At 42.6% G+C, this 10702-nt stretch overlaps 1 long non-coding RNA gene across 1 annotated transcript; it reads right to left on the bottom strand.

Annotated features, from left to right (window-relative positions):
* Positions 1-971: 971 nt before the first annotated feature.
* LOC108941861 (uncharacterized) lies at positions 972-10014 on the bottom strand. Its single transcript, XR_001966664.2, has 3 exons — positions 6442-10014; positions 2010-2219; positions 972-1156 (listed from the first exon to the last, which is right to left on the bottom strand). It is a non-coding gene; the product is annotated as an uncharacterized LOC108941861 (long non-coding RNA).
* Between the last annotated feature and the right edge of the window lie 688 nt (positions 10015-10702).

Below are 10702 nucleotides of genomic sequence, written 5' to 3'. Positions count from 1 at the left end.
TGTATTTTTCACTTATTTTTTTTTTAAAAAAAACAGGCATTAAAGTGTTACATGGTGATTGGGGACAGTTACCTTGAGTTTTCTAACTATGGTGCAGAGTGTGCAAATCTGGAGACTTTGAACAAAGTGGAGAATACAGTTTGGTGAGGACAGATTATTCTGTCCAGTTGTCCAGCACCCCATCTCTGTCTGGCTCACCTACTCACTGTACAAAGGAGCTGTACCCTACACTACAGGTAAACCTTCATGGAGCGAGTGATTCAAATAAAATGGAAAACAGCACCAAGTCCTGCACCCTGTGCATCCTGCTCTTGACTATCATTTACTGTAAAGTGTCTGTGAGGCGGCTGAAATCTTGTTGCAAAACCACATGGCCATCATTTTTGCAGAAACACAGAAAATCCAGTAATTTAAAGTGGAGATAGAAAAGAAAGGAAAAAAAAAAAAAAACAGATGATTCATATTTGAAGGGAACATGATTGGGAAATTAACAGGAGGGTCAGTGTCCTTAATTTCAACGACAAGGCATGATTAGCTGGAGACTTGGAGTCTCACTTGGTCTTATTCTAGGGATCCTCAGGGAGAACAAAACAGTCACCTCGATAAGGGGAATTCTTCATTGCCCCAAATAAACTCACTGCTGATGACCTTGGTTAATAACAATGTCCTTTCTTCTTATTAATAAGAATCCAGTGTCCCCAACAGAACACACAATGTATAGCTGCATTAATATCAGCTAAATTTACAATTACTTTGCTGAAACTTCACAAAGTATTTACAGTTTCCGTTTTAAATATTATGAAGGCACAATGAAAACATCAGGGCGCTCTTCCAATCAGAAGGGAGCAAATATGTTCTCCTTCTATAGCTCAGAAAAGTGAAACCAGTCACTGAAAAGTATCTAGCAAAAGTTTTTCTTGCCTTAAGAAATCACCGCTTATTAGTGTGAAAATGACATTTAGTGAGAGGAAGCAAACTATTTTTTAAATGGTTGGGAATGTACAGTAAGGGTACCTGGGAGAAGAGGCTTCAGTCTGAGGGATATAACAATTGGCACAGAATCGCTGCAGCGAAAAGGTGCTCCACAGGACACTTCTGGGTGCCAGCCTGTCGACAGACTTCACGGTAGATATTCTGGTTTGTTCATCCTTAGGATCTAGCAGTTACCAGAATAGGTCACCACAACAAATTGTTCATGTTTTCGTACAACTGTGGCTTGCCTTTAATTCTGAATATTATTATTCTGATTTCTATTATGGATGACACAATAACTGGAAAAGAGCTTCTGAGGTACATTTAAGCCATTGAAAACCTCAGTCACACATACCTAAATGAATAAGATGTGAAGATATTTTCATTATGTTTGAATCTGATGATATAAATGAGAGAATGACAAGATCTCTTAAGGCAGTTCTGAGCGATGATCAAATGACAACTCAGAAAGTCTCAGAGATGCTGGAAAAGTTCTTAAATGCACAAAGCACCTGATGACAAACAGGAGACAGCTGTAGGCGACACAATCTGACCAACAACAAGCAAGATGTGCTCAGAAAAAACAGAAATGAGACACAATACTTTCTGTCCTCAGTTCTTCTTTCTTATTTAAATCATTACATTTTCAGTTGTTCTTTGTACCCGAAATTGTAAGCCGGCGTGAACGCTCTCCATTATGTGTGAGACCAGCCCACATCTGTGTCTTAATTAGGGTGCAAATGGTGCACTCGCTCCTGTAACTATGGAGCGCTTACCACTTGCCTAATGACTCCTTGGCGCTAGACAGACAGTAAGCGAGTGAATGTGCAAGACGTGACTCTTCCTGCAAGTTAACAAGTTCTTAGCTCACCCTCCAATTACACCTTTGTCATTGTCTCACACTACATTTTTATTTCGGGTGCCACGGCCTTGGTTCCTCTGGCACCAGAGTGACAAAATTCTAATAAAACTGTCATAGAAAAAATACTGACGACGCTCAGGCTGCATCTCGGCAGTCATAAATTAATAAATCACACCTGAAACATCCAGACTCTCTGAAGGCAATTACTGGCTTTGCTGTTTTGACATCTTCGCTCACTTGGGACGTGGGATTTTATTTGAGCCAGAGGGGTCTGCAGCACGGGAGCAAACACGCCTGAACGATCCTACAGATCAGCCACGAGCCTCATGGGACCTCAAGATATTCTTTATCTTGTCGGTAGCTCTCGCCGCTCCGTTGGCCTTTCCTGTTGTTTAAAATGATGGCAACAGCATTAACATTTGCTCATTTACATTTACATTTATTCATTTAGCAGACGCTTTTGTCCAAAGCGACGCACAACTCAGCAGAAGTACAATTTATGCATTACATTAAGAGAAAGAGATATAGCTGCAGACATGTGACTCTCAAGTAAACCTAATTTGTTACCTACCACTTGCTGCACCGAGGTTCATCGTTCAAGTAGGTGCATAAAACACAGGATAGACAAATCCTGATACCCTCCTACCAATTTTTTTTTTTTTACTATTATAAGATACACACACACACACACACACACACACACACACACACACACATTTTCGGAACCGCCTGTCCCATACAGGGTCGCGGGGAACCGGAGCCTACCCGGCAACACAGGGCATAGGGCCGGAGGGGGAGGGGACACACCCAGGATGGGACGCCAGTCTGTCGCAAGGCACCCCAAGCGGGACTCGAACCCCAGACCCACTGGAGAGCAAGATACACAAACAAGCAAATGCAATGCCGGAGTAATGGCTGAATGGCTAAAGGCTCATTCAGCAAACACGCAGTTACACATGAACACACACATGAGAACACACACACCCATCTCAGTACGTGAAGCATATGTGTTTGAGAGCAGTTGCAGAGTGCAGCTCTCCTGGTAGACCTGACAGACAAATTAGTACTGCATCAGCATTCCATCAACAGCCCAGGTGTTAGACATAAGCGCACATGATTTACGCTACAGTCTGTCAATAACAGCCCTAATGAATAGGATGCTCCTGCAGTTATTCTGCAATAGAAGAAGACTGGAAGACGGTAGACCTGGAAAACAAGCATTACAGGCACTGAGGTGGCCTTGAAGGGATGGTCTGTCAAGCTCCCAGCTTATGACAAGTATGATTTGTTCCAGACACTCAATAGAAAGTAGCATCCTTTTGAAAACATTAGACTTTTGGAGAAGTCAGTGTGTCACCAGTTGCAGACTAAGAGAGTTGCTTTTGGCTGTCTTTAACACCTGCGAGATTAACAAATGGAAAAATACATAATAAAGGGATACTATATGACCCTTTCGTCTGATTATTTTTACTTTATTGGTTAAGATCCGCAGGTGCTACTTTAAAACATTTTCTTTTAAGATACCTGGAGTCTAGGTTTCTTGAGACGCCAAAGTTCTGACAGTGTTTTCTGTATAAGGAAAAAGGGTATACAGCCAGATACAAAAGCCTAGAGCTCTGAACAGTGCAGGCATCCTCAATAATAAATTCTGCAAAGCACAAAACCCTACAGCAATAAAGACTATTATTTGGCCGCAGCTCAGATTCTGCTCAAATGAGGGCACAGTGTTAATGCAGGATGTTAACCAGGCCTGCAACTAGAAAACAGTAAACACTTGTTTATGCTTTATGTGAAGACATCTTGAATTTACATAGAATAGCTTGAGTGTACATGTGCATGGCAGAGTCAGTAAAAAACCACTAAGGATCCAAGGGAAAAATGACAGTGAAGAATATGGTCATCATTACTTAGACCTTTTAATGTATGATTTCAACTCCAAAGCAGACAAAAAATTCACCATATAAAAATCGTCAGCAACTAACACTGTGTCTCCGCTTTGTTGTCGTTCACTGGTACACCAACACTACTTAAAAAATGAAAAACATCTCTTTTTTAGACAAAGAAACAGACTATGTGGTGATCATTCCTACATATTGGACCTACATTACATCTGCATCATTATTCTAATGGGATTTGGTAGATTTAGTCACCTTTGCTCACTTTTCGGAACTTCTTAAATGGTAGTACAGCAGCACCCCTGCTAAATATTGGAACCTTCTGCTATTATGCTGTATTTAGTTTTACCTGCGTACGTTTGGATGTTTTCAGTGTGTTGTTTTTGTTTCGGTATTGTTGTGACCGAATTCTGATCATTGTTTTGACAGTTAAAAATAAATTTAAAAAGAAAATACATCAGGTTACTTTTCATATGGACAGAAATCAGAGCAAGGTGACTACAGATGTTGTGTACAATTAATATGAACAAATAGGAGACTCAACACATGAGGTGTTTAAAATTTAATTGCATGAAAGATATCTCAGCCTCACATAATAACTGTGAACATGCTATTTAGTAAACAAAAAGGAAACGGTCATGAGTAACTGCCAACAGTGGATGAAGTGGGTGAACCAGCAGAGCAGTCGGGCAGGGGGTAGAACCTGGACTGCAGCTCGCTTTTTCACTTCACTAGAGCTATGTCAAGATGTGACAGACAATGAGGCTGAGGATCGAAGAAAAACCGCAGGAGGTGGTGACATTATGCACATTCTGGAACTAATTGCTTCTTGTTAGCACGCCACCTGTTGACAGTGAGCTATGGGAATAAGAGGACAGATAAACAGCCAACAAAGATTCTACTTGTTGTAGTGCGATGGAATGAGCAGGTGCTGATCTGGCAACCCTTCCCCTTAAGCTTTGTTTCAGAATCTTTATCTTGGACACAGAACAAACTGCTTCAGTTGTCAGCTATTTTATCACGAAAACTGAATAAGTCAAGCAATGACATCATTTAGTTTGTTCATTGGCTTGACATTGTTATCCAAAGCAGTTTGTAGTGTTGCTTTATTTACAATTTGCCTGTTTACACAGCAGGGTCATTTTTACTGGAACAACTTGTGGTGAGTATCTTGCTAAAGGGCACTAAAGCAGGAGCTGGAATTTGAATGTGTATCCTTTGGGTTCAAAGGCAGCAGGTCAAACTACAATGTTGCCAGCTGCCCCATTTACTGATGCTTTATTGAAAATTTAACCAAGATACAACAGTTATTGATTAACAGAAATGAAGAGTGTTTCCCTACAATAAGACCCAAGGAGGCCGGCCCACCGTTACAGACACACGCCATATTGAGTGAAGATGACAACCAACCACCATAATAGAGGAGATGTACCTTGCTGAACTGGGAAATCAAGCTACCATACAGCAACAATGTCATTATTACTTGTAAACTGGCTTAGAAGTCTTATTTAATCTAGAATGCCCAGGAGGCGTGGGCAGCCACTGGCACTTGGACCCCCAGAGGCTTTTTTTCACCCTTGACTTTCAGTTGGGAGTTTTTGTTCCTTTCCTCTGTGGCCAGTAGGCATACTTATAGCTCTATAAAAGCATTGACAATGTATTATGTTAGTTCTGTAGTTTCTTTGTTTCCTTGTCTGATTTATTTGCTTCTTTGCTCTATGCATGTGTTCAAGTGCTCTGTGTCACTGCATGAGAAGAGCATTCTATAAAAATAAATTGAATTGAATTGAATTGAACTGAGGGGGTGCGGTGGCACAGTGGGTTGGACCACGGTCCTGCTCTCCAGTGGGTCTGGGGTTCAAGTCCTGCTTGGGGTGCCTTGCGATGGACTGGCGTCCTGTCCTGGGTGTGTCCCCTCCCCCTCTGGCCTTACGCCCTGTGTTGCCGGGTAGGCTCCGTGACCCTGTATGGAACAAGTGGTTCCGAAAATGTGTGTGTGTGTGTGTGAATTGAACTGAAGTGAATTTACATGGGGGGACATGGTGGTGTGGCCTGTGCCTGCTGTGTGGTGGGTTCAAGCCCTGCTTGGGGTGTTCTGCGGCGGACTGGCTTCCCATTCTGGGTGTGTCCCCTGCACCTCACGTCGCTGCGTTTGGCTCCAGCTCTCCTCGGGACAAGTGGCTGCAGACATCAGTTGGTTGACATTGCATATGTGGAAACTAATGTGGTTTTTCTCCTCACATGTTCATGTACAACAAAAGAATGAAATGAGGTCTGTCACTTGAGCATATTTTACAGGTTGTGTCTTTCCACTTGTGTTGAGCTGTATGCATCCTTGAGAATGAACCCTAGGATTCTCAGAACCATCATACAATGATAACATATACTTAAACAGTCTTATAAAAAGGAATTAGGATTTGGAAAGTGATTCAGCTATGATGATATGTTACTTTAGGAACAATTCCACGCAGAATAGCAAAGCTTGTCTTTATCAGTCTTTGAAAATACACTGGCAAATTCACAGTCAAAAACTGAATGTATAGATAGATATAATTAAAGATAGACCCCTCAAGGTATGTAGTAATGATCCCTGAAGCTCTGATGTTGCTGCTGATTGCTGCGAGTGGATGCTGTTCTTTTTGGAACCGAAAATGTAGGCTTGTCATTAAATTGTATTACACTGTGAAAGGTGCAACAGAAAAGGGACCATACTTCATTCCTGTTGCCGGAAATCCCTGCTGGTCGAAAACCAGTCTCAGCTGAGAAGCAGAAGCAGGGGCTCAGGAATGTCCATTCGCACTGGTCCTGATGGGAAGTAAAATGGAATTATTGAGAGGAGCTTGAAATGGAATGAACTTCAAACTAAAAAAGAAAATTAAACAGTGGTCAGAGGTGCCCAGTGTGAAGAACAAAGTATGTGAAGAGTTTGTATGTCACAGCTGTAAACTACTTTATATACTACACAGACACACCAAGCAGAACTAGATGTCTAAACGGTGTATGTTTATTGGTGTTTCTGACATCTGTGACAGCTGCTTTTTTCTCTTTGAAATGAGAACAAGACAGAAACAGTGAAATCATTTAGAGTTTGATAGCATTCTTACTGCAGTACATCTGAAAAACCCTGTTCCAAACATCCCCTGGCATGTCAGACATCTTTATCAGATGCTCTTTTTTACTTTAAAATAAAAAGAAGGCAGCATCAGTCAAACCATTAAGCATTCTTAATACAATGAAATACCTTTTCCCCGAAGTTACTGGGTGGAGCACTGACCCTCTTGAACCTCTTATTCCTTTTGAGATCTGAACAAATCATTCAAGCACACAAGTTATCAACATTTCATTCTGCGCTTTCGGAAAGAGGGAGGAGCTGGCATTCGGATCTCTCGGTCATGGCTTTATGCTTTCACAATTAATCGGGATGCTTATAGGTTAGGTTACAGGTCTAAATGAACATAAAATCAATCTTTAGAATAATTATTTTTAATAGCGTAACCATCGACAACACCATTTCCCTGAAAATGGTAGAAAAAGGGATACTGCTCTACAGAGAAATTGTTTCTTTTTAAAATGTTTTTTTTCCTAGCTCTCCGGTTAGCACTGCTGTCAGCGGAGGTGGATGACCTTGACGAAAGGGACAGGAGGAGACAGTTGTTGGCGGGTCCTTGCTTTGGCTTGACAAGGTGTTATCAACGCTTTTGAGAAGTGACTGCAAAACGGACTCTGAATCGCTGGACAGAGGGGCGGTGAGGGGTACAAGGAGCACGGAAGAGGATGAAGGATGGTGATAGTGCTGGGCGCTGAACTTGCCCAGCTTTGCTGGCCCCCTGCCGGCTGTCAGACACTCTAATGACATTAAATGAGCGGCGTGGCAAAGGAGAGACCTACAGCTGGTCATTGTTTGCCAGGAAGGAGAGGGGAACAGTGTCAGAAAGGATGTGTGGCTGGTTTGGTCAATCAATATTTTTTTCTTTTCTGCCTCTGTCGCCCACCAACAACATGACAGGGCTCCTCTCTGCATGTCTGTATGTGTCATCTGGATGAAAGGAGAAGTCACCTTCTCCCACCATCTAATAGGATTTCTCAACAATGGAGAATGAGGACCCACAAAGAGACCCTATTTAATTCAATCCACATTGATTGAAGCAGGTTGTTCAAAGTCAGGCTGTACTGAGTTTTATTTGCGGACTTCTTCTGCAACTGGAGTTTGAGGGAGAAAGGGGAAAGTCGGTGACGTGTTCATGGAGTGACCATGTGATTCAGATTGAGGTTAAATAATCCCTTAATCAATAATGGTTGACCTAATCAAAGAAATATTCAGGAGGGCACCTGCAATCGTCTGGAATGTCTGTAGGTGGTCGCAGCTGGAGACAGCAGTGAGTTTTTAAAATATTGTTGTAGGTTAATGGAGTAGGAGGGTGTACTGTCAGATCAGTACAACACGACACAAACAAAGTAATCCCTTCATCCACAAACAACAACTGAGCCCTCTAAAAAACAGAAAAAATGCTGAAAATGTTCTGGGCAACGTCGTCAAAGCCCTGCCTGCTCTGTTTTTCAGATTATTCAGTGTTGTTCCTGCAAGGCTATTCCCCACAGTGGCTCTGATGTTTCGTTCTGAAAAACCGCCTGCATTTCAAAATAGCAATTGACCTCCAACCTTGAGAGTACATAAGAGACGTTAGTAAACCACACTGCTCCACTTACGTTCCAAGCCTCCAACGAAGGTGTTTGACTCATGTACCTGGACATAAAACCTCCCCACTATTAGAAAACTAAGGGCTCAGCTACAATAAAAGTCAGCACACTTTGTAGACCTTTGCTTTGGGTACATTATTTTTAATATTTTTCTCAGCTACCTTGTGTTGTCCTAGAAGATAGCCCTTTGCCTCAATACTTTCTGCTCACAATTTGATTAAGCAGGAGTATGACAAAAGCGAAAAGTAGTAAAGTTGTTTTCTACCGCAAAGTCACATTGTCACATTTCTGACAGCTGTGGACCAGGACAGCAGGAAATCCATCTTGCATCTCAGCTTTGCTACAGGAGTACAGCTTCTCCAGCCTCCTACCGGCTCCTGCGTGCAGCAGCTTCCTTTCCTCCAACCAGCACGCCGCCAACCCTTCCCGAACACCCGGGTCCTGCTGTGACAAAGACCTGTCTCTCCCGCCACCCACCACCCCAACTGCCCTCCTTTTCTCTCCAGGCAGAGGGAGACACAGCGGGACATGGTGCGATCGATGGCAGCTGCCTGGTGCTAGAAAAGAAAAGGTCAGTGACAAGGAGACCCTGACACACGCCAACAAGCTGTACCCGGAGCCTGAGCTTCAACACCGCCATTCGGCTCTTAGCAACAGCTTGTGCACTGTCTCTTGGGGGACTAAGTTTGACCTCGGGGGGGAAGCTTGTAACTCAGAAAGAGTATTTCTGCAACTCTTAGAAATCCTCAGGTCTCAATGTCATTCATTAGAATGACCGATAACTACATTTTTCATATTATTTCTTCATGTCATTTTGGCCTCCGTTTCAAAGAACAGCTGGCATTAGACCAACTTGTAAGCAGCCAAGTCCAAAACAGCTGTATTAATCAACCGCTGAGTTGAAAATAAACATTTAATCAAACGCAGTATCTTTATGACACTTCATTTAGAGTTGTTCCATGGCAGAAGACAATTAGTAGACCACTAATTAGAAAAGCAAAATGAAGCAAACTCCAGTTATTTAGCACCATAATAGAGAAAGCTGGATAGGTTGAATAAAGCATAGATCAGTGCTGCAGCCTGCACCTCATCCAAGAGAATTAAAACAGTCTTCTGTCCTCAAAGGCTGTCAGAGTCCCATGTGCTCAGGTGGGAGTTAATACATAATTTAAAATCCCCTGAAACGCCAAATCTCCCATCCAAATTGTGAGTTTAATAAAAGCCAATTAAAAGGTGAGGTGCTGTAAAAACAAAGAGCAGCAGACAACACGGCAGTCCGGGAGTGTGATTTTCTCTGCTTCCATGAAATACTAACATTTTAAAAACGCTAAGGAGTATGGCGAGAATCATTGATGTTTTTCAAGCAAAAGATCAGAACTTCAGAGACACACTCAACATTTTTTTAAAGTTTATGAATTTCAAAAAGAGCGAACCCAGTGATGAGGAGAAAATTTTGCTCCGCCGACAGCTGGACCAGAGAGCACGTTGCCTGTCCTGATGTCGGCTTCTGATGGTCAGCCCACCACGGCCCCTCTGTGGCTCCTCCGCGGAGCAGTAGAGGACGTGGCCGCTGGCAGCCGCGCCGCCTCTCAGCTGGCTCTCCATTAAGAGACTGATTGGGGACACAGCGGCAGGTGGGCCGGCAGCCGGTTGTCTACCATTTTAACAAGGCTGCAAAAAAATATTGGTCGTCTTTCTCAAAACCTTCCCCTCCAACCCCTGAGGAAATCTGCCCTTTGGAACTCAAGAAGAAAAGCTGCTAACTTTTTTAAAAAGAGGCACATATCCTCCATGTGTCACGGTTTTATTATACCGGACAGGTGTTTCTTCTTCAATAATAACATGTCTCCTCAAAGCTTATACTTACCAAAACCGCTCAGGTTATTTCCCCGTCTTCTCTCAAGGTTTCTCAAATACCGTAATTAAAATTTGCTTTTCACCCTTAAATTTCCTAACCTCTTTGTAAATTTTACTTGCACTCTTCTCTTTGCCACTATCTCTGTGTTTAACTTTTCGCTCTGTATCCATTTTCATTGCACATCTTTCCTGCCTCCTGCCGTTGTACCTCCGATAGTACTACATTGCACTGTTTTTATTTCATGTCCAAGTCATGTTAATGAAGCATATGCATTAGAAGCGGCAGAACACAAATACGAGTCACACAAAGAGGACAGAGGACATGACATATCCATACTGTTTTCAGTGGTGACCTTGCCGAGGGATTTGTAGTATTTATTTTGCCGAACCGGACTGCAGACAAGTGACACCATTTGTT

This window comes from Scleropages formosus, chromosome 18, assembly GCF_900964775.1.
Source record: "Scleropages formosus chromosome 18, fSclFor1.1, whole genome shotgun sequence".
Taxonomy (NCBI): Eukaryota; Metazoa; Chordata; class Actinopteri; order Osteoglossiformes; family Osteoglossidae; genus Scleropages; species Scleropages formosus.
The sequence above is the reverse complement of the archived record's forward strand: the minus strand, read 5'-3'. Positions and strand labels throughout refer to the sequence as shown.